The 25,067-nt window shown below is 49.0% G+C and overlaps 1 protein-coding gene across 4 annotated transcripts in view; it reads right to left on the bottom strand.

Moving 5' to 3' along the window:
• Positions 1-25,067, bottom strand: part of LOC140408653 (E3 ubiquitin-protein ligase MARCHF1-like) — a 1,031,995-nt gene that overhangs the window by 279,538 nt on the left and 727,390 nt on the right. The gene's annotated exons all lie outside the window — the stretch shown is intronic.

The raw sequence follows: 25,067 nt of genomic DNA, 5'->3' as shown, positions 1-25,067 counted from the left end.
CAACACAGCTAGCTTGAGCAACAGCAGAGGCATTATCACGGGCAGCCCCATAGTTTGGTGATAACCCCCCGACTGCCCTCCTCCAAGCTGTGACCGAACGGAAGGAGTTTCTCCTCCCATGGGATGGCCAGGTGAGTCATCCCTCCCCTGGGATAGCAAGCCTGGATGGAGGTGACGGAGAAGGTCAGTAGCTGTGTGGTCATCCATAGAACCTGGTCACAGTGCCGCAAAATGGTGAACAATTTTCTCCGTGTTGCAAGGGTGAGTGAGGTTCCTGACTCTGGATATGGCCACACACATATGAGAGGGTTCACATAGTTTATGTTTGAGAGGTCTTGTGTTCACATACATAGAAAATAGAAGCAGGAGGAGGCCATTCGGCCCTTCAAGCCGGCTCCGCCATTCATTATGATCATGGCTGATCATCAAGTTCAATACCCTGATCTGCCTTACTACCGTATACGTTGAGTCCTTTAGCCCCAAGAGCTATTTCTAATTCCTTCTTGAAATTACACAACGTTTTGGCCTCAACTAATTTCTGTGGTAGCGAATTCCACAGATTCACCACTCTCTGGGTGAAGAAAATTCTCCTCACCTCAGTCCTTAAACGTTTACCCCTTATCCTCAAACTAGGACCCCTAGTTCTGGACTCCCCCACCATCAGGAACATTCTTTCTGAATCTACCCTGTCCAATCCTGTTATATTTTATAAGTTTCTATGCGATCCTCACTCACACTTTTAAACACCAATGAATATAATCCTAATTGACTTAGTCTCTTAGTTTGGGAGGTTAACCAGGTGAATGGTTGGATTGTCCCTGCATGTCTATAATGCCAACTGAAAGTACTGAAGCACCCCGACAGGTTTTTGGACAGTAGGACATGAAGGTGGGAAAGGTGAAATGACACAGGAGAGTGCCACGGCAAGGGGGAGAGAAGCACCAGAGCTGTGGGAACCATCCCAGGGGACTGATCATTATTTCCCCATTGTTTTCACAAGAGAATAGGGTCCGCAATGCCTGTGAGAGGACAAGGACAAGGAGGAATTGCCAAACCTGGCAGTGCTGACAAAGATTGAACAGGACATCTTTGACTTGGCCAGTCAACTGAGAGGCAGATCAGTTGGATCAGGAGAGAGCAGAATTAGTGTCAGGGGTGGTGAGCATCCGAGAGACCTTCTCTTGGCATGTCGGGTGAGGGAGGTACGGGTGGTTGGGGAGGGAGCGGGGGGTGATTTGGGTGACAGAGTGTGGCGGGGATGTGGGAAGTAATGGTTGTGCATGCATGTGTGTACGTGTGTGTGTAGCAATAGCTGGATATGCACACAGTTGTAACAAGTGTGATTGTTTTTGGAAGGTTTCTATCGCAGATGAAGCAATCTTGGCTCAGCCTTCATCCGCAGTATTGAGTGTGTCTCACCTTTGTGCTTTCTTCAATAGGTTAGTCATTGGCCTCAAGGAGAAGAGTGGGAGACAGGCTGGATGCTGACTTCTGAAATCATCTGTATAGTAGCGATGTTGGATATCCAACAAGTTTGGTGGGGCTTCCAGAGGGTGTGCAACGTAGAGTTCATCCAGGCCATGAATGCTACAATCTGCTTCTCATCAGTTTTCTTTATTGAGAGACTGGTGAGTCTCATGGAGATCCAGGACCAGCAGTACATTCAGAGAAAGCTGGGTATAGATACTGACCTGTAATCCATCACAATGATACTAAGTTCAATGCGTTAGAAGAGAATAACTAAAGATAAGATACAGCCTATCAGAGATGTCCATCATAACTGGGCAGGAGTCTATGACGAGCGATAGGGAGGAAAAGGCTAGGGGGTCTGCCCCTCTACCCATAAAGAGCTCTGTCTGCTCTGAAGCCCTGAAGACTGCCACTAGTGAATGCAGCTCCTCCCTCACCCCACAGCCTTGGACATCACCTCGATAAAGGCTGTGCAGTACCTGAACAGTCTGGGACAAGACCAGAACATGTAGGTGTGGTTGGCCCGCCCTCTCTGGCACCGTTCACATTTGTTCTCCACCTCCGGGAAGAATTTGTGCTAATTCGTGTTCTCGGTAAGTATGTCCTGTGCACAACCTAGCTGCGTAAGGCTCAGCCCTGCGCATGAAGAGGTGGAGTTCACCATGTGCAGTGCTTTGATCCAGAGTTATTCCCCATTTCTATGCCTAACTCTTCCTGCCACTTCCCCTGCATCTCATCCAGTGGTGACCATACCTCCTCAAGTAGCCGTCCGTACATGTTTGCGCAGCTCCCATCCCCTAGTTCGCCCACGGTCAGTCATCTGTCCAGTAGGGCTCTTGGTTGCATGGTGTAGCAAAAAAACTTGTCTCTAAATGTCGGAAAGACCAAGCAACTGATTGTCGACTTCAGGAAGCATAACATGACTTACCACCCACCCCCCCCCCCTCCCCCCCGTCTACATCAATGGCTCTGAAGTGGAGATGGTCGATAGCTTTAAGTTCCTGGGAGTCACCATCACCAACAGTCTCTCCTGGTCCACTCACGTTGATGCAACAGCCCAACACCGTCTCTACTTCCGACGGAAGCAAAAGAAATTCGGCATGTCTGCATCGACTCTCACAAACTTCTTCAGATGTACCATAGAGAGCATCCTATCCGGCTGCATCACAGCTTGGTATGGCAACTGCTCAGCCCAAGATCACAAGAAACTGCAGAGTGTGGTGAACTCAGCCCATTACACTATTCACGACGCCTTATGCTGCTCTTGCTCATGTATTGCTTGTTTGGCCCCTTGTTCCGCACTGTAACCAATCACTGTTTGTCGATGTACCATTTGTCAATGCTCTCTGTCGATTATTCTTTTGTCTAGTATGTATGTACTGTGTATGTTCCCTTGGCCGCAGAAAAATACTTTTCACTGTACTTCGGTACATGTGACAATAAATATCAATCAATCAATCAATCAACAGGGAGTGTCCTAGTCACTGGGGGAATGTTGCCGTTTCCTTTCAGAGGAAGTTCTTAATTTGTATGAATCGTAGCTCATTCCCTTTCAGGAGGCGGAGCTTGTCCGTTTCCCCAGGGTCAGCACTCTACCGTCTAAGCGCAAGTCCCCAACTGTCAGTACTCCTTTGTCCTGTTTCCGCCTTTTAAAGGTGGCATCCATAATCATGGGGGGAACTTACGGTTCTTACAGATGGGGGCCATGGTGGACATTGCAATCAGACAGAAATGGTGTCTCAGTTGGTTCCACGTTCTCAGTGTGGCCACTACCACTGGGCTTCTTAAGTATTTGGTTGGAGGGGAATGGGAATGGGGCCATGGCCAGTGTTCAGAAGGATGTCCCGATGCAGGAATTCTCCATTTTGACACACTCTGCTCATGGCTCCTTTATCCATCCCCGTACTCTTTCTGCAGTGGCTGCCCAATGGTAGAATAGGTGGTTCGGTAGGACCAGGCCTCTCACGTTCCTCCTTCTTTGTAGTTCGTTCTTTCTGATCCCTGCACTCTGTAATTGATCGAATGTACAATAAGTAGGGTGCTGATTAATTAATTGTAACAGAAGTGCTCTTTATACTATGTTGGTGAACACACACAGGCAGGCACAACAGTCAATAAAAGAGTGCACTTACTCCGGCCCTGGTGCTCAGGCTGTGTTGTTGAGCATGTGTGTTGTGTGCAGATAGGCAGATAAATCATTAAAAGGAACAACCTTACTCAAGCCCTTGTTTTTTGACTCCTTTGCAAATGGCTGCAAAGAAGAGTAGAATTGAAGAGGAAAATTGAGGATTTCAAGATGAATGATTGGCATTCATCCCAAAATCAGCTGGCCTCCCTGTGTACCACGTGCAATGAGGCAGCAAATCGTATTTGGGAGCTATTTGACTAAAAAGCACTGTGCCTGGCTGGATGTTATCCACTTGGAGAAGCCAGAAAGCAAACAGTTTGGGAGCTGAAGAGACAGAGAGATTTAGGAACACGTGAGCTGAGTGGGTGAAATGATCAGGTAGCTCAAGAGATTGTTAAAAGAGGAAAACTGTTCACAGATGAAAATTTTGTAAAAGAATTCTTTATAAAAGTCTCAGAGCAGCTTTGCAGTGATTTCAAAAAAGAAAAATGATAGAATCGTGAAAATGGCCACAGTTATCTTCAGCCAGCAGATTGATCCAACCAAAGATAGTTAGAATGCCGCCTTGAAGAACTCTTACATTGATCTTCTGGGGTTGAGATGAGCGGCCTTCAAGAACAAAAGAAACTTGCATTTAAGTGACACTTTTAACATAATAAAATATCTCAAAAGCACAGTACAAATATGTTAGAAAGCAACATTTCATACTGAGACGCATAAAGAATCTTTAAGGCAAATGGCCACAAGCTTGATCAAAGAGGTAGGTTTTAAGGAGTATCTTTCAGGAGGAAACAGGCATAGAGAGCTAGTGAGGTTTAGGGAAGGAAATACAGAGGGAAATGACCATGAGAGCTTAAGGCACAGTCACCAATGTTGGAATAATTAAAACACACTCTTGGCTGGCCCCCCATATTCTATCCACAACTCTGCAGTCTGTGTCATAACTCACACCAAGTTCCCAATACCCTTGTGCTCACTGGACTGCCAGTCAAGCAACGTCTTGACTTTAAAATGTTTGTTATTACTTTCAAATCCCTCCATGACCTTCTTCCTCCCTGTCTCTGAATTCTCCTCCAGCCCCACGGTGGCACAGTGGTTATCACTACTGCCTGGCAGTGCCAGGGCCCCAGGTTCAGTTCCAACCTCGAATGACTGTCTATGTGGAGTTTGCACGTTCTCCACATGTCTGTGTGGATTTCCTCTGGGTGCTCCGGTTTCCTCCCAAAGTCCAAAGATGTGCCAGTTAGGTGGATTGGCCACCTAACCTTTGGACACGAAGGGCAATTTATCATGGCCAATCCACCTAACCTGCACTTTGGACTGTGGGAGGAAACCGGAGCACCCGGAGAAACCCCACGCACACATGGGGAGGATGCGCAGACTCCGCACAGACAGAGACCCAAGCCGGAATCGAACCTGGGACCCTGGAGCTGTGAAGCAATTGTGCTATCCACAATGCTACCATGCTGCCCAAACAGGACGGATGGCAGAGAGGGCAGTGCAATGTTCCTCCTGCAGGATGTTCGAGGTGAGGGACACCGTCAGTGGCCCTGCTGAGTTCACCTGCGGGAAGTGCACCCATCTCCAGCTCCTCAAAGACCGTGTTAGGGAACTGGAACTGGAGCAGGATGAACTGAGGATCATTCGGGAGGCAGAGTCGGTAATAGATAGAAGCTACAGGGATGTAGTTACTCCAAAGAATGAAGGTAGCTGGGTGACATTTAAAAGGAGGGGGAAGAAGCAGTCAGTGCAGGTATCCCCTGCGGTTGTTCCCCTCAATAACAGGCATACCATTTTGGATACTGTTGGGGGGGGGACCTACCATAGGTAAGCCATGGTGACCAGGTCTCTGGCACTGAGTCTGTCCCTGTGGCTCAGAAGGGAAGAGGGGAGAGCAGGAGAGCAGGACAGCATTAGTTATTGGAGACTCTATAGTTAGAGGTACAGTTAGGTAGTTCTGTGGCAACGATAGAGGCTCACGGTTGTTTTGTTGCCTCCCGGGTGCCAAAGTCCGTGACGTCTCTGATCGTGTTTTCAGGATCCTTAAGGGGGAGGGGAAGCAGCCACAAGTCGTGGTACACATCGGTACCAACGACATAGGTAGGAAAAGGGACGGGGATGCAAAACAGGAATTCAGGGAGCTAGGGTGGAAGCTGAGAGCCAGGACACACCGTCTTGTCATCTCTGGTTTGCTGCCAGTGCCACGTGCTAGCGAGGTGAGGAACAGGGAGAGAGTGCAGTTAAACACGTGGCTACAGGGATGGTGTAGGAGGGAGGGTTTCAGTTACTTGGATAATTGGAGCACATTCTGTGGAAGGTGGGACCTGTACAAACAGGATGGGTTACACCTGAATCAGAGGGGCACCAATATCCTGGGAGCGAAATTTGCGACAGCTCTTCGGGGGGGTTTAAACTAATTTGGCAGGGAGATGGGAAGGCTTTTTACACTTATGTGAGGAATAAAAGAATGACCAAGGTGAAGTTAGGGCCAGTCAAGGACAGTAGTGGGAACGTGTACACGGAGTCTGAAAATATAGGAGAGGCCCTAAGTGAATACTTTTCTCCAGTGTTTACAAAGGTGAGGGGCCATGTTGTTGAAGAGGATAGTGCGATACAGGCTGATAGGCTGGAGAAGGGAGATATTCGGAAGGAAGATGTGTTAGAAATTTTGAGAAGCGTGAGGATAGATAAGGCCCCCGGGCCTGATGGGATATATCCTAGGATTCTTTGGGAGGCGAGGGATGAGATTGCAGAGCCTTTGGCTTTGATCTTTATGTCCTCACTGTCTGTAGGAATAGTGTCAGAAGACTGGAGAGAGGCTAATGTTGTCCCCTTGTTCAAGAAAGGGAATAGGTATAACCCTGGGAATTATAGGCCGGTTAGTCTCACTTCGGTCATAGGTAAATTGTTGGAAAGGGTCCTGAGGGATAGGATGTATGATCATTTGGAAAGATACAGCTTAATCCAGGATAGTCAGCACGGAATTGTGAGGGGTAAGTCTTGACTCACAAGTTTGATTGTATTCTTTGAGGAGGTAACTAAGTACATAGATGAAGGTAGAGAAGTTGATGTTGTGTACATGGATTTTAGTAAGGCGTTTGATAAGGTGCCCCATGGTCGGCTCATGCAGAAAGTAAGGAGGCATGGCACAGAGGGAAATTTGGCCGATTGGATCAGTAACTGGCCATCACATAGAACACAGAGGGTGGTGGTGGATGTTAAATTTTCATCCTGGTGCCCAGTCACCAGCGGTGTACCACAGGGATCAGTGCTGGGTCGTCTGTTATTTGTCATTTTTATCAATGACTTGGATGATGGAGTTGAAGGTTGGGTTAGTAAATTTGCTGATTACACCAAGATTGGTGGAGTCTGCACGTTCTCCCCGTGTCTGCGTGGGTTTCCTCCGGGTGCTCCGGTTTCATCCCACAGTCCAAAGACATGCAGGTTAGGTGGATTGACCATGCTAAATTGCCCTTAGTGTCCAAAACAGTTAGGTGGGGATTTTGGGTTACGGGGATAGGATGGAAGTGAGGACTTAAGTGGGTAGGTGCAGACTCGATGGGCCAAATGGCCTCCTTCTGCACTGTATGTTATATTGGCCTTAAGTAATAATTCTTGGTTTCTCGCCACGCTACGGCGGGATCCTGATTTTGCCAACGGGAACGGGCTGGTTAGATGGCAAACAGATTGGCACCCGACGCGGTTCTCGATTTTGGCCTCTCCTGCAATTTAACGGCCTGTCGTGCCCTCGCTTAAGCACAATGAGCATATGTGCCCTATATGTGCAAAATGTTGCAATGTGTTATTCTAACTTGAGTTTAGTGGCTGAGGTTGGATCTTTAAGCTGGTCCTGAGCCTCTCAGAGGTCCCTTTGCTGTTATAATTTCAGTGGGAGATTGGCGAAACACACAGAGAAGTGGCCTGAATTGGGAGAGTTAAGCAAATAAACCAGGCTGATACTACAATAGCACAGCACACTCTCAGTAATGTACTAGAGTTAGTAATGGGCCAAATCTTCCTTTGGGCTCAGGAAAACATGAGCTGCGCACTTTTGTAGCTTGCAAACGACACAACCGACCCATGTGTGATTTCATGGGTCATTTTTGTCTTTTCACACTTGATCGGGTGTGCAGTGCAGTTTGGATTGTGGGAGGAGTGTGGATCTGCTGATGGGCTTTTTAAAAGGTTTGCCTTGGTTCCTTTACGCAGCATCTCAGAAACCAAGTGTTTAAAGCACCCCTAAACCTCACCGCTCATCTCCCACACAGTCCCATCCACCCCCATGTCAGCTCATGTCCTTCAAATTGCCATATCACTTCATGCAACTCCTTCATGCTCCCAGATTACCTATGCCACCTTTAAGATCCCATGTATCCTCCATGTTCCCTTAGATTACCCATGCCACCTTAATGGATTCCATGTACCCGCCACAGCCACTCATCCACCATGCACATTGTACAGTTCTCAGATTCCATGCAATGTCAATGGAAAGTATTCCTTGAGAAAAAAATAAGCCTTTCCCCATCTAATAAAAGGCTGGATATCTTTTATCTGATAAGAAACTGCATTCTACTATGTGAAAAAAAACCTTGTAATACTGGAAATTCGATTACATTTTGTCAACAAACCAGAAGCCACATCAAGGGAACAATCTGTTATGACAACTTCATGAAGCTTTCATTCATTATCAGAAGACTGGAACAGCTTATGTGTGGAAATCCATTAGCACTTGAAACTCAGCCAAGCATTGATAAAGGCCACAGATGTCCAAACAATCATCTACTCTCTGGAAAGGAAAGCACAGCAGATGCTGATTTCAATTTCAAAGCAGAGTGCCTGTAAATCAATGTGAGGGAGCAGGTGGATAGATTTAGTGTAGATTTTATTCAACTGTTAAAACTATTTTTTTTTTTAAAAATCTGTCAGTCAAAACCATTTAAATCATGTTAGAAAAGACAACAGCACTAGCTGGTAGGACATTTGTAGAATCTTCACAATATTAGTTATTTCTCCAGTAATGCACATGAACAAATACATAAGGTTGGTCAATGTAACGGTCAACTTACTTTAAAGGAAAGATCTCTATCCTGAATCACTGCATGAAAAATACAACTCCAAAAAATACATTTGAAGGTGCGAAATGTTTCAGGTTCCTCAGCAGATATTCCAATTTCTTTATGAATTCTCAAACCTGGCATGCTTTTAATGGGCTTCCAAAACCCGCACCACCAGAAACATAAGGGGCCGGATTCTCCGTCTCTGAATCTAAGTGCTGAGGCCAACGGAGAATCCGTGGACTTTCACGTCAGAAAAATCGGTGCCACACCAATTCTGCTACCAGTGAGAGGTTAGCACCATCAAAACCCATGAAAAAAGGTGCGGAAATCCCTGGATCCATGATGGACACTCGCAGGGCTGATCAGCTGCAGCCACGCTTAAATAATACACCCCCCCACGCACACACTCATCGGGGCTGAAAAGATGGGACAGGTTGTGCTGGAGCGCCCACACAGCTGATGGGTTGGCCAGAGGAGGTCACCTATATGACCCAGGGCACCAGGTTTAAAGTGGGCTGTCAGCAGCATGTGCAGCTGCATGGCTGCCTTGCTGGCTGCAGTAATGGTGTTGCATACCCGTCCACCCCGACCCCACAGCCCACCTCCTGGCCACTCCACACTACTCCCCCAGCCCTGGCAGAAGCCCCCCGGCCAGCGGCACAGCTGTCGGTAAAGTATGGCGATGCTGGACACTGTCCATACACCCTCTCTCTCTCTCTCTCTCAGCAGCCACCGCGCCACGTTCACTATTTGTGAGAGCACACCATCGCGATCTCGGCCCATTGGAGGCGGAGAATCGTGGGTGGGCCCACTAATGATATGCGAACTGTGTTTCAACTACGTGCGCAGTGCGCCACAATGACACCATTTTCGGGGAGGCGGAGCATCACGATTCGGGGACAAACCACACCTGCCGCAATTTTGGCGGCGGGAGTTTTCGCCACCCAATCGCACACCCCGATTTCGGCATTGGCCAACGGAGAATTCCGCTCTGGTGTTTGGGAGGAAATCTGATTTTCGTCCCTCATTTAAAATGACAAACCCAATATCAGCAGGGCTGGTTGTACGTTTTCCACATTAGCTATTCCCGCCCACAAAAAGGCCAGGGCAAAATGGAGAGGGGTTAGGAATCCAGAGGAAAATAAGATTTCCTCCAAAAAAAAAACCTAAGGAATCTTCCGGTACCGCCTAGGTTGTCAGCAGTGGGGCAGGATGAGACGAACAATTCCACTCGAGGATGGGATGGCTGGCACATGCGACCACACAGCGGCCAGCCAATTAGTTATGTATGGTCGAGGAGCACGGCAATTCATGCAGTAGGATGGACATGAAATCCACATTCCCGTCGTTACCTCATGGAGTCAAAGTTCCAGGTGCCATATTTAAAGCGCACCCTGACAGGCATTCATTTCCTCTAATGCAGTAGGATCAGTGTGGCTATGAATACAGGCTGTCACACTACAACCGCTGTAATTCTGTGGAAAGCTAACTGCTGCTACCATCATGGGCAGTATTTTATATTCCTCTGTCAGCAGATTTGTAGACAAGGGGAGACCATAAACATTTTTGGATGCCTGCCCACCAGGCTCCCACCTGCCCTAAAATCTCCGCAATTTTACGCTTAGATATTGAGGCATAAGCTGGCCTGCCCGTTCTTGCTCCAATTGAGGCCCTTAAGTGGGCAATTATTGACCACATATGAGTTGTTTCCCTCCTAGCCACAATTTTAGACTGGCGGGAGGAATTCAGGGGCATGGGGAGGGCCAAAAAGTAAATGTGGTCAGGCTTCAGATGGGAAGGGGGTGAGGCGGACCTTCCATCAGCACGCCCAGAAGGTTCAGCCCCTGCAGTTTCTCATAACCTCAACCCATCAACCAACACCTCCACCCGCCTCTATGTCCACCACCCTGGTTCTCACCTGCCTGAGACCCCCAAAACGTATCTGGTTCTGGACTCCCAGGGGACTGCTAGCCGTCCCAGTCCCGTTCACTGCAGATTGGCTGGCTGCTCTTTGAGATGAGGGGTGGAAGTCCTCCCTCCAGCCAATTAACATTGGTTGAAACATTGAATGGTTGCAAGGAAGGCAGTATCAGCAGGGATGTGTTCTCTGCGGATTCCCCGGATGCAAGGGAAATCCCGCTATCCTAAAAATCCTGCCCCATGTCTCGGAGCAGACAATGAGTGGCCCCATGGTTCGGGGGCATGTCGCCCCAGGTTCTCCTCCAGGACATCTGGATAAGGTGGGAGGTCCTGTTTCCCAGGAATAGTAGCACAAGGGTCTGATCAAGGGTGACCTGGGTGGAGGTGGCAGCCCAGATTAGTGGCCATGGGCCCACAGGTAGATGGCGCCAGTGCTGGAAGACGATGAGTGATCTGCTACACTTGGTAAGGAGCACCCTGTCATCACTCAAAGTGACACCCATGAATCTCATGTCATCAGGTATGCTCTACCTCCCTCTAACCTTGCCTTGGACCACCTCCCTTATTCCCTGCCTCCTTTTGACTCTGCCTTGAACAGCATCCTTCGCTGCTTCCGGCAGCCCTGACCCATGTCCCTTTGAGTACAGCCACCCTCTGATAGGGTGGGAAATTGAGGTAGAAGGTTAACCACGATCTTATTGATTGGTTGGCAGGACAGATCTGAGCAGCTGAATTCTCTTCAGGTTAATGTGCAGGTTAAGTCGGCAGTGAGGAAGGCAAATACAATATTAGCATTCATGTTGAGAGGGTTAGAATACAAGAGCAGGGGTGTACTTCTGAGGCTGTATAAGGCTCTGGTCAGACCTCATTTGGAGAATTGTGAGCAGTTTTGGGCCTCGTATCTAAGGAAGGATGTGCTGGCCTTGGAAAGCGCCCAGAGGAGGTTCACAAGAATGATCACTGGAACGAAGAGCTTGTTATATGAGGAGCAGTTGAGGACTTTGGTCTGAATTCATTGGAGTTTAGCAGGATGAGAGGGAATCTTATTGAAACTTGCAGGATACTGCGAGGCTTGGATAGAGTAGACACAATCTCAGACTAAAGGGACGATCCTTTAAAACAGAGATGAGGAGGAATTTCTTCAGCCAGAGGGTGGTGAATCTGTGGAACTCTTTGCCGCAGAAGGCTGTGGAGGCCAAATCACTGAGTGCCTTTGAGACAGAGATAGATAGGTTCTTGATTAATAAGGGGATCAGGGGTTATGGGGAGAAGGCAGGAGAATGGGGATGAGAAACATATCAGTCATGATTGAATGGCGGAGCAGACTCGATGGGCCAAGTGGCCTAATTCTGCTCCTATGTCGTATGGTCTTACGAATGGCCTACTCCCGCTCTATTACCTAAATTTATATAGTCCTGTGGAATATTTTTACAATGGCAGAACCATTTTTATCAACAGGTTTGTTTCGATGTCACTAGCTTTCGGAGTGCAGCTCCTTCCTCAGGTGAATGAAGAGGTATGTTCCAGAAACACATATAGAGACAAATTCAAAGATGCCAAACAATGCTTGGAATGCGACCATTAGCAGGTGATTAAATCTTTACAGATCCAGAGATGGGGTAACCCCAGGTTAAAGAGGTGTGAATTGCATCACGCCAGGACAGTTGGTAGGATTTTGCAGGCCAGATGGTGGGGGATGAATGTAATGTGACATGAATCCCAGGTCCCGGTTGAGGCTGCACTCATGTGTGCGGAACTTGGCTATAAGTTTCTGCTCGGCGATTCTGCGTTGTCGCGGGTCCTGAAGTCCTGGGTTCTCCATATGTGTTTCTGGAACAGACCTCTTCATTCACCTGAGGAAGGAGCAGCGCTCCGAAAGCTAGTGACATCGAAACAAACCTGTTGGACTTTAACCTGGTGTCGTAAGACTTCGTACTGTGCTCACCCCAGTCCAACGCCGGCATCTCCACATCATTTTTATCAAAGCCAGGTTGCAATCTTTTTTAATAACTCAATAACGGCATTATCTTACAAATGTGTTGAATTAGAATCATTAAATCATGTGCTGATGTTTATGTGTGCTTCTCGATCAAAGCCAATCTTTACTGTACAACTTGTACATAGAATGCACTGGAGCAGAATTTCCATCAATGGTTCGGGAGGTTTACCCGGCAGATAGCTGAGCCATGAAAACAGGAACGCTCCAGTTTTGATTACTGCTGTAAACTGGGTTAGTTAAAATTAGCCAATGTACAGTGTGTGGTAGTCACCACTGTTGTATTATATTGTACATATGGGTATTACGGTAAGACCCCAGTACTACAGGTACGGGGGTAGATCCCTGCCTGCTGGCTCCGCCCAGGAGGCAGAGTATAAATGTGTGTGCTCTCCGAACAGCAGACATTTCGTAAGCTGCTGTAGGAGGTCACACATCTCTGTGTAATAAAGCCTCCATTACATTCTACTCTCGTCTCGTCGTAATTGATAGTGCACCAATTTATTACTCAGAGATTTTTCAGAGATGGACCTCCGCATCAAGCCGGATCGCCTGCAGCTGCATCCTCAAGCAGACAACACCAAAAAGGACTTCCAACATTGGCTAGCTTGCTTTGAAGCATACATCGGGTCTGCGCCAGACCCAATCTCAGAAGCTCCAGATTCTGTACATGCGGCTGAGCTCCAACGTTTTTCCAGGACGCGCCGACCTACGCAGAGGCCATGGCGCTACTGAAGGAGAATTACGCTCAGCAGACCAACAAGATTTATGCCAGGCACCTCCTATCCATGCGACACCAACTTCCCGGTGAGTCTGTGGAAGATTTCTGGCATGCTCTGCTCGCCCTGGTGAGAGACTGTGACTGCCAGGCCGTTTCGGCCACTGAACATTCGAACCTGCTAATGAGAGACGTATTCGTTACAGGCATAGGGTCTGAGTACATCCGCCAGCGCCTCTTAGAAGGGGCCACGCTTGACCTCGCGGCGACCAAGAAACTATCACTCTCGCTCACGGTCGCCTCACGCAACGTACAGGCTTATGCCCCCGACCACACGGCCCACCCCCCCTCTGCATCGTGGACCCCGCCAGCGGCCGCCCTCAGCCAACCCCACGCCTGCGCTGCGCGGCACCAAACCAACCCCGGGGGACCCAAGTGCTACTTCTGCGGACAGACAAAACACCCCCCCGGCAGCGCTGCCCGGCACGGAGCGCGCCCTTAAAGGCCTGTGGCAAGAAGGGACATTTCGCTGCAGTGTGCCAGGCCCGCTCAATCGCCGCTATTGTCCCGGTACCCCCCACGTGAGGCCAGTGGGCGCCGCCATCTTCCTCTCCTCAGACCACGTACGACCCGTGGGCGCCACCATCTTGCTCCCCTCACAACACGTGCGGCCTGTGGGTGCCACCATCGTGCTTTCCTCAGAACCAATGGGCACCGCCATCTTGCCTGCCCCAGGACACGTGCGGCCCGAGGGTGCCGCCATTGTGCCTGCCTCAGGACACGTGCGGCCCGTGGGTGCCGCCATCTTACTCACCTCAGGACCCCTGCCCGTCGGGCACCTCATCGGGCCGCTCATCGCCTGCAACCGTCGACGACCAGCCCCGTCTCGCCTCGGTCACGATCCACCAGTCTCGACTGCACAATCTCATGACCGCTTCGACAAAGGTGAAGGTCGACGGGCACGAGATATCCTGCCTTCTGGACTCCGGGAGCACTGAGAGTTTCATCCTCCCCGATACGGTAAGGCGCTGCTCCCTCGCGGTACACCCCGCTAACCAACGCATCTCCAAGGCCTCCGGATCCCACTCCGTGGCGATCTGGGGGTACTGCATCGCCGCCCTCACCGTCCAGGGCATAGATCTCAGCGGCTTCCGGTTCTACGTCCTCCCAAACCTCTGCGCTGCCTTGCTACTCGGCCTGGACTTCCAGTGCAACCTCCAGAGCCTAACCCTGAAATTTGGCGGGCCCCTACCACCCCTTACTGTTTGCGGCCTCGCGACCCTTAAGGTCAACCCGCCTTCCCTGTTTGCAAACCTCACCCGGATTGCAAACCCGTCGCCACCAGGAGCAGACGGTACAGCGCCCAGGACAGGACCTTCATCAGGTCTGAGGTCCAGCGGCTGCTGCGGGAAGGTATCATCGAGGCCAGCAACAGCTCCTGGAGAGCCCAAGTGGGAGTGGTGAAAACCAGGGAGAAAAACAGGATGGTCGTTGACTACAGTCAGACCATCAATCGGTACACACACCTTGAAGCGTACCCCCTCCCACGCATACCTGATATGGTCAATCAGATTGCACAGTCCCGGGTCTTCTCGACAGTGGACCTGAAATCTGCCTACCACCAGCTTCCCATCCGTAAGGCGGTCCACCCATACACTGCGTTTGAAGCAGACGGCCGCCGTTACCATTTCCTTAGGGTTCCCTTCGGCGTCACCAACGGGGTCTCAGTCTTCCAACGGGAGATGGACCGAATGGTTGACCGTACGGGCTGCCGGCCACTTTCCCGCACCTGGACAACATCACCATCTGCGGCCACGACCAGCGGGACCACAACGCTAATCTTTCCAAATTTCTCCACACCGCCAAACTGCTCAACCTAACTTACAACAAGGAAAAGTGTGTGTTTAGCACGAACCGATGAGCCATCCTCGACTATGTGGTTCAGAACGGAGTTCTAGGGCCCGACCCCGATTGCATGCGCCCCCTCATGGAACTCCCCCTCCCCCACTGCCCCAAGGCCCTCAAACGATGCCTGGGGTTCTTTTCGTATTACGCCCAGTGGGTCCCAAACTATGTGGACAAGGCCCGCCCACTCATTCAATCCACCACTTTCCCACTGACAGCCGAGGCTCACCAGGCCTTCAACCGTATCAATGCCGACATCGTCAAGGCTGCGATGCACGCGGTCGACGAGACGCTCCCCTTCCAAGTCGAGAGCGATGCATCAGATGTCGCTCTGGATGCCACCCTCAGCCAGGCAGGCAGGCCCGTGGCATTCTTTTCTCGCACCCTCCATGGCTCCAAAATTCAGCACCCCTCCATCAAAAAGGAGGCCCAAGCGATCGTTGAAGCTGTGCAACATTGATGGCATTACCTGGCCGGCAGGACATTCACTCTCTTCACTGACCAACGGTCGGTTGCCTTCATGTTTAACAACACAGCGGGGTAAGATCAAAAACGATAAAATCTTGAGGTGGAGGATCGAGCTCTCCACCTACAGTTACAAGATTTTGTATCGCCCCGGTAAACTCAATGAGCCCCCCGATGCCCTGTCCCGAGGTACATGTGCCAGCGCACAAGTGGACCGACTCCGGACCCTGCACGACGATCTCTGTCACCCGGGAGTCACCCGCTTGTACCACTTCATTAAGGCCCGCAATCTGCCCTACTCCATCGAGGAAGTCAGGGCTGTCACCAGAGACTGCCACGTCTGCGCAGAGTGTAAACCGCACATCTACCGGCCAGACCGTGCACGCCTGGTGAAGTGACACGCTCCCGGAGTCACCGAAGTCCAAGCCACGCCTGAGTCGCCACCAACACTGCGGCGCTCTCAACGACAGATCAAGGCGCCCGATTGTCTAAATTTGTAACCTTCTCTGTAATTTTAAAACCAATCTGTATGTATATAGTTTTCCCCCACCCCCGCTGGACTCATTTTTAACAGGGGGTGAATGTGGTAGTCACCACTGTTGTATTATATTGTATATATGGGTTTTACGGTAAGGCCCCTGTACTACAGGTACGGGGGTAGATCCCTGCCTGCTGGCTCCGTCCAGGACGCGGAGTATAAATGTGTTTGCTCTCCGAACAGCAGCCATTTTGTCAGCTGCTGTAGGAGGCCACACATCTCTGTGTAATAAAGCCTCGATTACATTCTCCTCTCGTCTCGTCGTAATTGATAGTGCATCACAGTGGGACAGAATCAGACCTGACCACGATACTCTGGGATTTGAATACATTATCGATCACCAGTGTTAAGACTGACAGGTGATTATTGACCGCTGGGAGCATAAGGAGAACACTTAAGGATAAGTGATGGTGTGAAAACAAAACATAAATGAAGAAATTTGGAAAAGGGAACTCAGTAAAGAACGATGATGATATCTCACCCAAGAAACAGGATGAGAATTCTCAATTACACACTGTAGGGCCATTAAATTGGAGCTATTGGTCAAAACTGACAGACACCCTCATGTATAGTGCCTGCAAGGAATTGAAAGCATCTTGTAAGTTTGCGGAGCATCTTGTAATATTGAGAACAAAACACCAAAGACCAATGGAATACAGCTTGTGCCATTATCCTCTTTCAGGATTTATCTGACCATCTTTCATAATTTTAGTACTCATAGCCATAATTCTTTGTTCTATCCCTGGCTTTACAATGTCAAAGTAATTGTTGCCTGCCTCAACGAAACTAAAAAAAGAACTAGCTGCTGGAAAGATGGCTGCACGGTAGCACAGTGGTTAGCACTGTTGCTTCACAGCGGCAGGGACCCAGCCTCGATTCCCGGCTTGAGTCATTGTCTGTGCAGAGTCTGCACGTCCTCCCCATGTCTGCGTGGGTTTCCTCCGGGTGCTCCGGTTTCTTCCCACAAGACCCGAAAGACATGGGGTGCGATTCTCCGCTCCCGCGCCTGTTTGGAGAATCGCCTGGGTCGCCAAATTTTCCCGCCACGCTGGTCCGACGACCTCCCGCGATTCACGGAAGCGGCCAGATCGGCACAATCGCGTTTTGCGCGGTGCAGTCCAGTGAATCGCCCGAGACAGCCAAAATGGCGGTTCACCGGTACCCCCGCGATTCTCAGTGCCGGATGGGTCGAGCGGCCTGCCCAAAACGGCAGGTTCCCCCCGGCGCCATCCACACCTGGTCGCTGCCGGCGGGAACAGCGCGGGAATGCTGGGTGGGCGGCCTGCGGGGGGGGGGGGGGGAAGAGAGAGAGGGGGAATCCTGCACCGGGGGGGGCCGCAAATGGGGTCTGGCCCGCGATCGGTGCCAACGATCGTCGGGCCGGCCTCTCTGAAGGAGGACCTCCTTTCTGCCGCAGCCCCGCAAGATCCATCAGACATCTTCTTGCGGGGCAGTCTCGGAGAGGACGCCAGTTATGCGGCGCCGGCCGCGTCATGTATGCGGCGCCGCCTTTACGCAGCGCCAAGGCCTGGCGCGCGTAAATGACGCGGCGCCGCTCCTAGCCCATTATCGGGCCCTGAAGTGGTCGGGATAGGGGCCGTTTCGCGCCGTCATGAACCTCAACGGTGTTCACGACGTCGCAAACACTCTGCCTCCATTTCGGAGAATCCCGCCCCTGCTGTTTGGTGAATTGGATATTCTGAATTCTCCCTCAGTGTACCCGAACAGGTGCCGGAGTGTGGCAACTCGGGGATTTTTACAGTAACTTCATTGCAGTGTTATATAAGCCTATTTATGACACTAATAAAGATTATTATTCCAAATAAAACAAAAATAGAAATTACTGGAAAAAGGTTAGGCAGCATCCGTGGAGAGAACAGAGCCGTTGACACTTTAGGTTGTGGACCTCCATCAGAATGTGTGAGCTTTGCCAGTGAATATCAAAGCTGACGAGGAACACATCTGATACACTGACTTACCAGCTAGATGCTGCTTACCCTGCTCAGTATTTCCACCATTTTCTGCTTTTGTTCTAGTTTGCGCACTAGGGGGCAACCGATTCCAAAAGCTGAGGACAGCCAAGAAGTCAATCAATGTAGTGATTTTAACTGCAGTATTTATTTAGAATCACACCTCTGTTTCTGCCTGGCTATAACTGCAAAAAATATTTATATATCTGTGTGTTTGATGCATAAATCATATTGTCATACACATAAAAAAATTAGATTCTACTTCTTCAATCTCTCTTCATTGCACAATCTTCTCAAACCTGGAATCATTTGGGGGGCGGGGGGAGGGGGAGGGGGGGGCGGGGGGGAGGGGGGAGGGGGGGAAGGGAAAGGGGGAGTATGCAAGAGAGGGGGGGCGGGGGGGGGAGGGGGGAGGGGGGCGGGGGGGGGGCGAGATGAGGGGAGGGACTATAGACCTCCCCCTATGTTCCTCCTTCCCTCACCCACCCTCTCACAGCCCTCCCTCCCCAGTCCCCCCCCCCCCCCCCCCCCCCCCCCCACCCCCGGTACCAGAGCACAGTTGTATCAGACACTGGGTATAAGACCACTGCTCTCCTCAATCCTGGGTGCAGTACTGATCAGTATCTGAAAGTGGAGGCCTGCATGATTACTGCAGAATCGTGGTGTTCTTGTTGACAATGTTGGCAGAGAGCAGGAGGGGGCCAATCCTGCTTCTCCAGAAGTGTGGCATTCATCGTAACAAGATCGGTGCAGCATGATGGCAAGTAGGCTATGCATGTTGCACTCACCTTGAAATCACAAGTGAACTGAGGTTTGGCTTGTGTGTGCCATACATTTTCAAATGGGTTTGAGGCCGATGTAAATTTCTGCTGACGTGACGCAAGATTAGAAGGCGCGAGGAGATTCTGGCAAGCAGATGTTTTAATGAGCCTTCCTGAGATTTAATCAAATGCAAATGACATTCACGCCATTAGGCAGTGGACAGGCTGGGCCGCTATTAACACCCCTCAATAGAATTGCAAACGGCTGGTTTGCCGGTGGGTTCCTGGCTTTTACCGCTGCTAGATGTTCCACTCCCACCTACCACGAAACCCGCCGCTGGCTGGATCAAAAAATTCTGCCATGTATGTCTGCAAAAGACAAAAGGGACCCTGACTCCTCTATTTTTTATTTATTTTTCCAATTAAGGGGCAATTTAGCGTGGCCAATCCACCTCCTTTCTTCTGTTTTGTTGGTGGAGTTCAAAAGATTGGCCAATCCACCTAGCCTGCACAACTTTAGTTTGTGGGGGTGAAACCCATGCAGGCACGGGGGGAATGTACAAACTCCACACGGACGGTGACCCGGGGCCGAGATCGGACCCGGTTCTTCGGCGGTGTGAGGCAGCAGTGCTAACCACCGCATCATTGTGCTGCCCTGACTCCTCTGTTAAACATCGTGAGATTTGAAGCCGGAGAAAATACATCCTTTGTCTGACACCCAGGACCGTGCGTGCGTGTGTATGTGCGTAGATGTGTGTGTGTGTATATATGTGTGTGTGTGTGTATATATATGTTTGTGTGTGTGTCTGTGTGTGTGTGTGTAATAAACCACCCCTCTTATTTTACCATATCACACGTTTGCAATGGGATTATTAATCGAGAATCGGACCACTCCAAACTGAGGGCTTGGAGAAAAAAACGCCACCACTGACAAAACGGAAATCAAAAATCAAAACCCATTTTTGGACAGGCAGTGAGGTTTGCTTTTAGGTCAGAGACATGCGTAAGGTGGGAGACTGATTAAAGTTATGATTTTAATGTTAGGCAGTTCTTCATTGATATGGTGATGGGTTTATCTGCTGAATGGGAGGGGGGACTGAGGTAGGCCAGTTGAAGTGTCAGACTTATTTAGACACCACTGCAACAATCACTGAGCTTGCTTGTTATCCTGAGCGAGAGATCTGTTTATTTTATCAAAGCCTTCCACTACACCAGAGGGAAGCAAGATGTCACAGGAGAGCAGGAGCCCGGGTAACCAGGCACCTTTGCTTCAACAATGCCAGCCTGGATCAAATGCTGGAGGCTGTGAGGGAGAGAAAAGAAGGCCCTCTTCCCAGTGGGTGGCAGGAGAATGCTAACTCTTGGTGCAGAGATGTTCAGTGTCATCTCTCTCTCTGCCTCTCCTCTCTTACATCCTGCTTCTCCGCCAATGAGTTGTTCCCTGCCAGACCTCATCATCCTCATGGTCCACACCTTTCTAGAAAGCCATGCTAGAGACTGCAGCAGATCACAAGACCAAGACCCTTGCAGGAGGGTATTGCAAGATGCCAATCAACCAGACCGCAACCATATCCTTACAAAATCAAAGACCTGCTTAACGGCTATTTTTCAGGACAGGTGGCTTTGGTTGTTTTGCCTATTGTGTCTCTGTCTGGGGAGAGGGGTAAGAAGCCATGTCTTCAGGGGATCCATGGATTTTGGGGGGTTGGGGTGAAAATCCCTGCAGTCTGGACAGCAGAAGGATGAAGGAGTTATGGCAGCTGCCTGGAAAGTGTGGGAACAGTTTTAGGAAACTCTTACTGTGCTCATAGGCCAGCTCAACACTGTGGGAGTGGAAGCCCTTCCTGATGATGAATCAGATTGAGTGATTGCTGGGTGCTTTGATGGCCATATGGTTCCAATCGATGATATCATGCACCTGAGGAATCCAATGATGGTGCTGAAACCATAGGCCCTTGGTTCCTGCAAGACCATTCTGTCGTGAGATGACTGTGTAACATCCAGCTCTTGCGTCAGTGACCTGCGAAGACAAGTGGTGTGCTGCCCTTTGTGAGATCCCACCAAGGTGCACAGCTGAGGTGCACAGCTGATCCTCGGAATGAGCCGAAGCAAAGAAGTTCACGATTACAAAGAAATTGATACTTCCTGACAGGGCACGGTGACCAGTGTTGTAAGGTGTGAGGTCCCTGGCAATGAGGGCACAAGATTTCTGTGATTATCTTCTTGTGAGAATCACAGGGGAAGCCCATTTAAAGACCAGGCACTGGGTGTTCAATCATTGTGCACCATCCACCAGATGCACTGCAGCTACTCAGCAAGGCTCCACTCACAGCACCTTCTGAACCCAGGACCAGCACAAATTAGAAGAACAAGGACAGCAGGTATTTGGGAACATCATGATCTGGAAGTTCCCCTCTGATATTGGTTGGTGTATGTCACGTGTTATGCAATGACACCATCTAACTCTAACTTTGTGGGCTTTTGTGAAGTTCACCACTGCACCCTGTTTGAGCAGAATCTTGTAAAATAAACCCCTTGCACTATATTATGTGAACTTGACGTGGGCTACCTCTGATTCTTTCTCATTGCAACAGAGAATATAACAAAAGAGAAACTGGCGATGAGATCTGGACTGTAAAAGAAATCGGGAGGAAAACAGCATTCCATGGCGATTTTGTGAGCCAGGTTAAAGAATCGCCGACGGAGATCCAGGCCCATATACCACCGGAAGTGAGGTCGGGAAAAATATTGTCGACTTCCAAGGTGAAATCATCATTGTGGCAAGTAAAAACAACTCTCAAGTAAGTTCTTGGACAGTGTACAGTTTGTAACAGGGCGTCGGTGAATCATCCAGTTGATCGCGACAGCCGCTAGTGCAAGTAAAAGGGTTTAGAAAAAAAGTTACTGGCCAACTGCAAATTACTGGGGCTTACGTCAAAGAAAGGATCAAGGTTTCCTGTACACTTACCGTTGTAGTGGGTAGAGCTCCGGAGACCACACTCGAGGCACTGAAATAGCTCAGGAACGCAGACCGACAGGGTTGACGACTCTACAACCAGTGCCTGGGAATTGATAGCAAGGCACAGAAACAGCTAGTCTGCTTGTGCATTGCAGGTTAGTCCATTTTAAACTGAGAGAACATAAACAGCAGGGAGGACAGGCTGAAGGCTGAGTAGTATAGATCAGGGAGCTGCAACCCAAAATTGGTTGGAAGGTGCAGTAGGCATGTTTAATGAGGAGGAGGAGACATGGAACTCTTATGAGGAAAGGTTCCAATCATTCCTTAAAGCCAGTCAGACACCAGTGACCTTTCTCAGGTCAGTCGGAATGAAAACATTCATGTTGCTACAGAATTAGTACACCCAGCTAAACCTGGAGACAAGTCATATGATAAGTTAATGACTGTCTTGCAAGAACTTTTCTCTCCCTGTCCACTATTAATAGTTGAAAGATCGATTAGTTTATGGCCTCAGGAATGAAGCCATCCAAAGGAAATTGTTGACTGAAGGTGCATTAACCCTAAAATCTGTGATAGAAATCGCAACGTCAATGGAACCTGCTGCAAGAGAAGCTTCATATATTGGAGTTTGAGCTAAAGTCCATAAGATGCCGTCTGTGTGAAGCAGGTCCCTAAGAACCTACCGTGTCATTGCTGCAACCAAGTAGGATATATGGCTGGAGATTGTTGGAGTAAGGAGAAAAAAATTCAAAAATTATGGTAAAATTGGTCGCATTGCCCAGGCACAGTGGTCACACCAACCTTCATCAGCACAAAAGAAGTGTACCAAGAAAAATACTGCAAAATCTACAGGGTAAGTTTATGAGTTACATGATCCAACTGAAGACTCACCGAGTACCAAAGTGTCAAGTCAGCTTAAGGAATTTAAGCTCGATGTTCTATCAGTACAAGGAGACAAGCAATGATTTTGGGTCTATCCAAAATTAAATGGGAATACTATTAAGATGGAAGTGGGTACAGGCGTTGCAGTATCACTTATACCTGCATTGATATACTACCAGAAATTGAAATATCTGCCATTGCAACCATTGGATATGGTTTTGAGGACATATACCAAGGTGGTCATGCTGCTGAAGGACTTCATCAAGGTGACTGTGGAAGTTAATGAGCAGAAAGTGGAGTTCCCTCTCCATATTGTTCAAGTAGACTTTGCAGCATTGTTTGGGAGATCTTGGTTAAGGCAGAGTAAGCTAAACTGGGCCGTTGTAGAACAACTTGATTCTACGAACAATCTTCAACCAACTCTGAGAAAGTATGCAAAGGTATTTCAGGAGTCACTTAGTTTCATGACTGGGATCAAAGTGAAACTAAAGGTAAAGGCAGACAGTGTTTGAAAACACACCCTATGCCATTCGACCTGAAGTGAAGAAGAACTTAGGAAGTTACTGAAGACAGAAGTCATTGAGCAAGTCACCACCAGCGATTGAGCAACCCTGATAGTCCCAATCTTAAAGAAGGAAACTACTTCTGGTCGTGGGGGTTGGATGCCCCATAGAGGAGAAGGTGGGGTTATGCCAATCCTACTCTGCGTTGAGAAATGTACCTGGACTACAACTTTTGCATCCATGGGGATGGCTTACCAGGCCATGGGAAAGAATCAATGCCGATTATGAGGGACCAATCGAAGGACACATGTTTTTGGTCAAGGTTGATGTACATTCGAAGTGGCCGGAGGTTGCCATTATGAAATCAACAACTATGGAACAGACCATAGAAAGGCTTGATGAGGTATTTGCAAAATTCGGGTGACCTGAACAACTTGGGAGCGAAATGCAGTTCACATCTATTGAATTTGAGGACTACCTGAAGGGGTATGGCATTCACCATATCAAATCTACTCCTGCCATCCAACTAGCGACAGTTTGGCTAAACGTTTCGTAAACTCGCTCAAGCATGCAGTGGAAGGTTTCAAGGTTTAAAGGCTCTCTACCGAAACGTGTCAATAGCTTTCTTATGACATACAGAAACACTGCATATTCAACAACACAAAGTTCACCGGCTATACTGATGTTCATAAGGGAACTATGCACAGTTTAACCTTTTGATTCCCCCTTCAACTTCAGAGATAGTCAGGTAACAACATCAGACACAAATGGCTAGAAGGGAACTACATTTCAAAAGCAGAGTCTTTGACCGTAGGACTGAAATTGGCGTTGACATGCTGACCAATTATTGCCTGCACGTAGTGAGAGTACAGAATCTGTACCAGATGCCTACAGCACAGAGAGTATGGGCAGTCATGTCATACTTGAGGACAACAATTGCCGAGATTATGGAACCTGTTATGACAGAGTCATCCACACAACCAGAGACAGTTCTTGAGTTGGCTTTGTCAAATATAACACTGACCAGTGTACAGGAAGCCACTCCTCCTACCACTAGGAGCCAAGTTCCTGAATGTCGTGTTCTGCCAAAACGAGACAGACATCCACCCAAGAGACTGTCTTAATAATGTACAAATGTATCCGTAACATTACAATGTTATGGTATAATGTATTGGATCTGTGTCAAAGAGTTTGATTAAGTAAAAATGCCAGGGACACTAAAGCAGTAAAGAGGGAGGGGTGTTATGTATCAGAGTAACAGCACTGGCTGGTGTAATGTCACGTGTTATGCAATGATATCATCGGAATGTTTCGCGGCTTTTGTGGAGTTCATTGTACTCTGAGCAGCATCTTGTAAAATAAATCCTGTGGACTATGTTATACGAACTCGACAAGTGCCACCTCTGAATCGTTCTCTTTGCAGCTGCAACAGAGAACATAACACCCTCCAAGCCACTCACCGTCCTGGATTGGAGCTATAACGCTATTCCTTCACTGTGGTTGGTCAAAATCCTGGAACTCCTTCCCTAATGCACTGTGGGTGTACCTACACCACATGGACTGCAACGGTTCAAGAAGGCAGCTCATCACCAACTTCTCAAGGGCAATTAGGATGGGCAACAAATTCTGCCCTTGCCCGAGAGGCCCACATCCCATAAATTCATTTTATAAATTTTCTCCCAACACCTGTGCAGTAGCAATGGCACTCCTTTACCTAATGCCCAGTCTCCTTTTGTTCTGCTGACCTTCTTATGGTCCGGGTGATGCCCTGGGCAAACCAAGCCTGGTTCCCTCT

This window comes from Scyliorhinus torazame, chromosome 3, assembly GCF_047496885.1.
Source record: "Scyliorhinus torazame isolate Kashiwa2021f chromosome 3, sScyTor2.1, whole genome shotgun sequence".
In the NCBI taxonomy this organism is placed as follows: domain Eukaryota; kingdom Metazoa; phylum Chordata; class Chondrichthyes; order Carcharhiniformes; family Scyliorhinidae; genus Scyliorhinus; species Scyliorhinus torazame.
The sequence above is the reverse complement of the archived record's forward strand: the minus strand, read 5'-3'. Positions and strand labels throughout refer to the sequence as shown.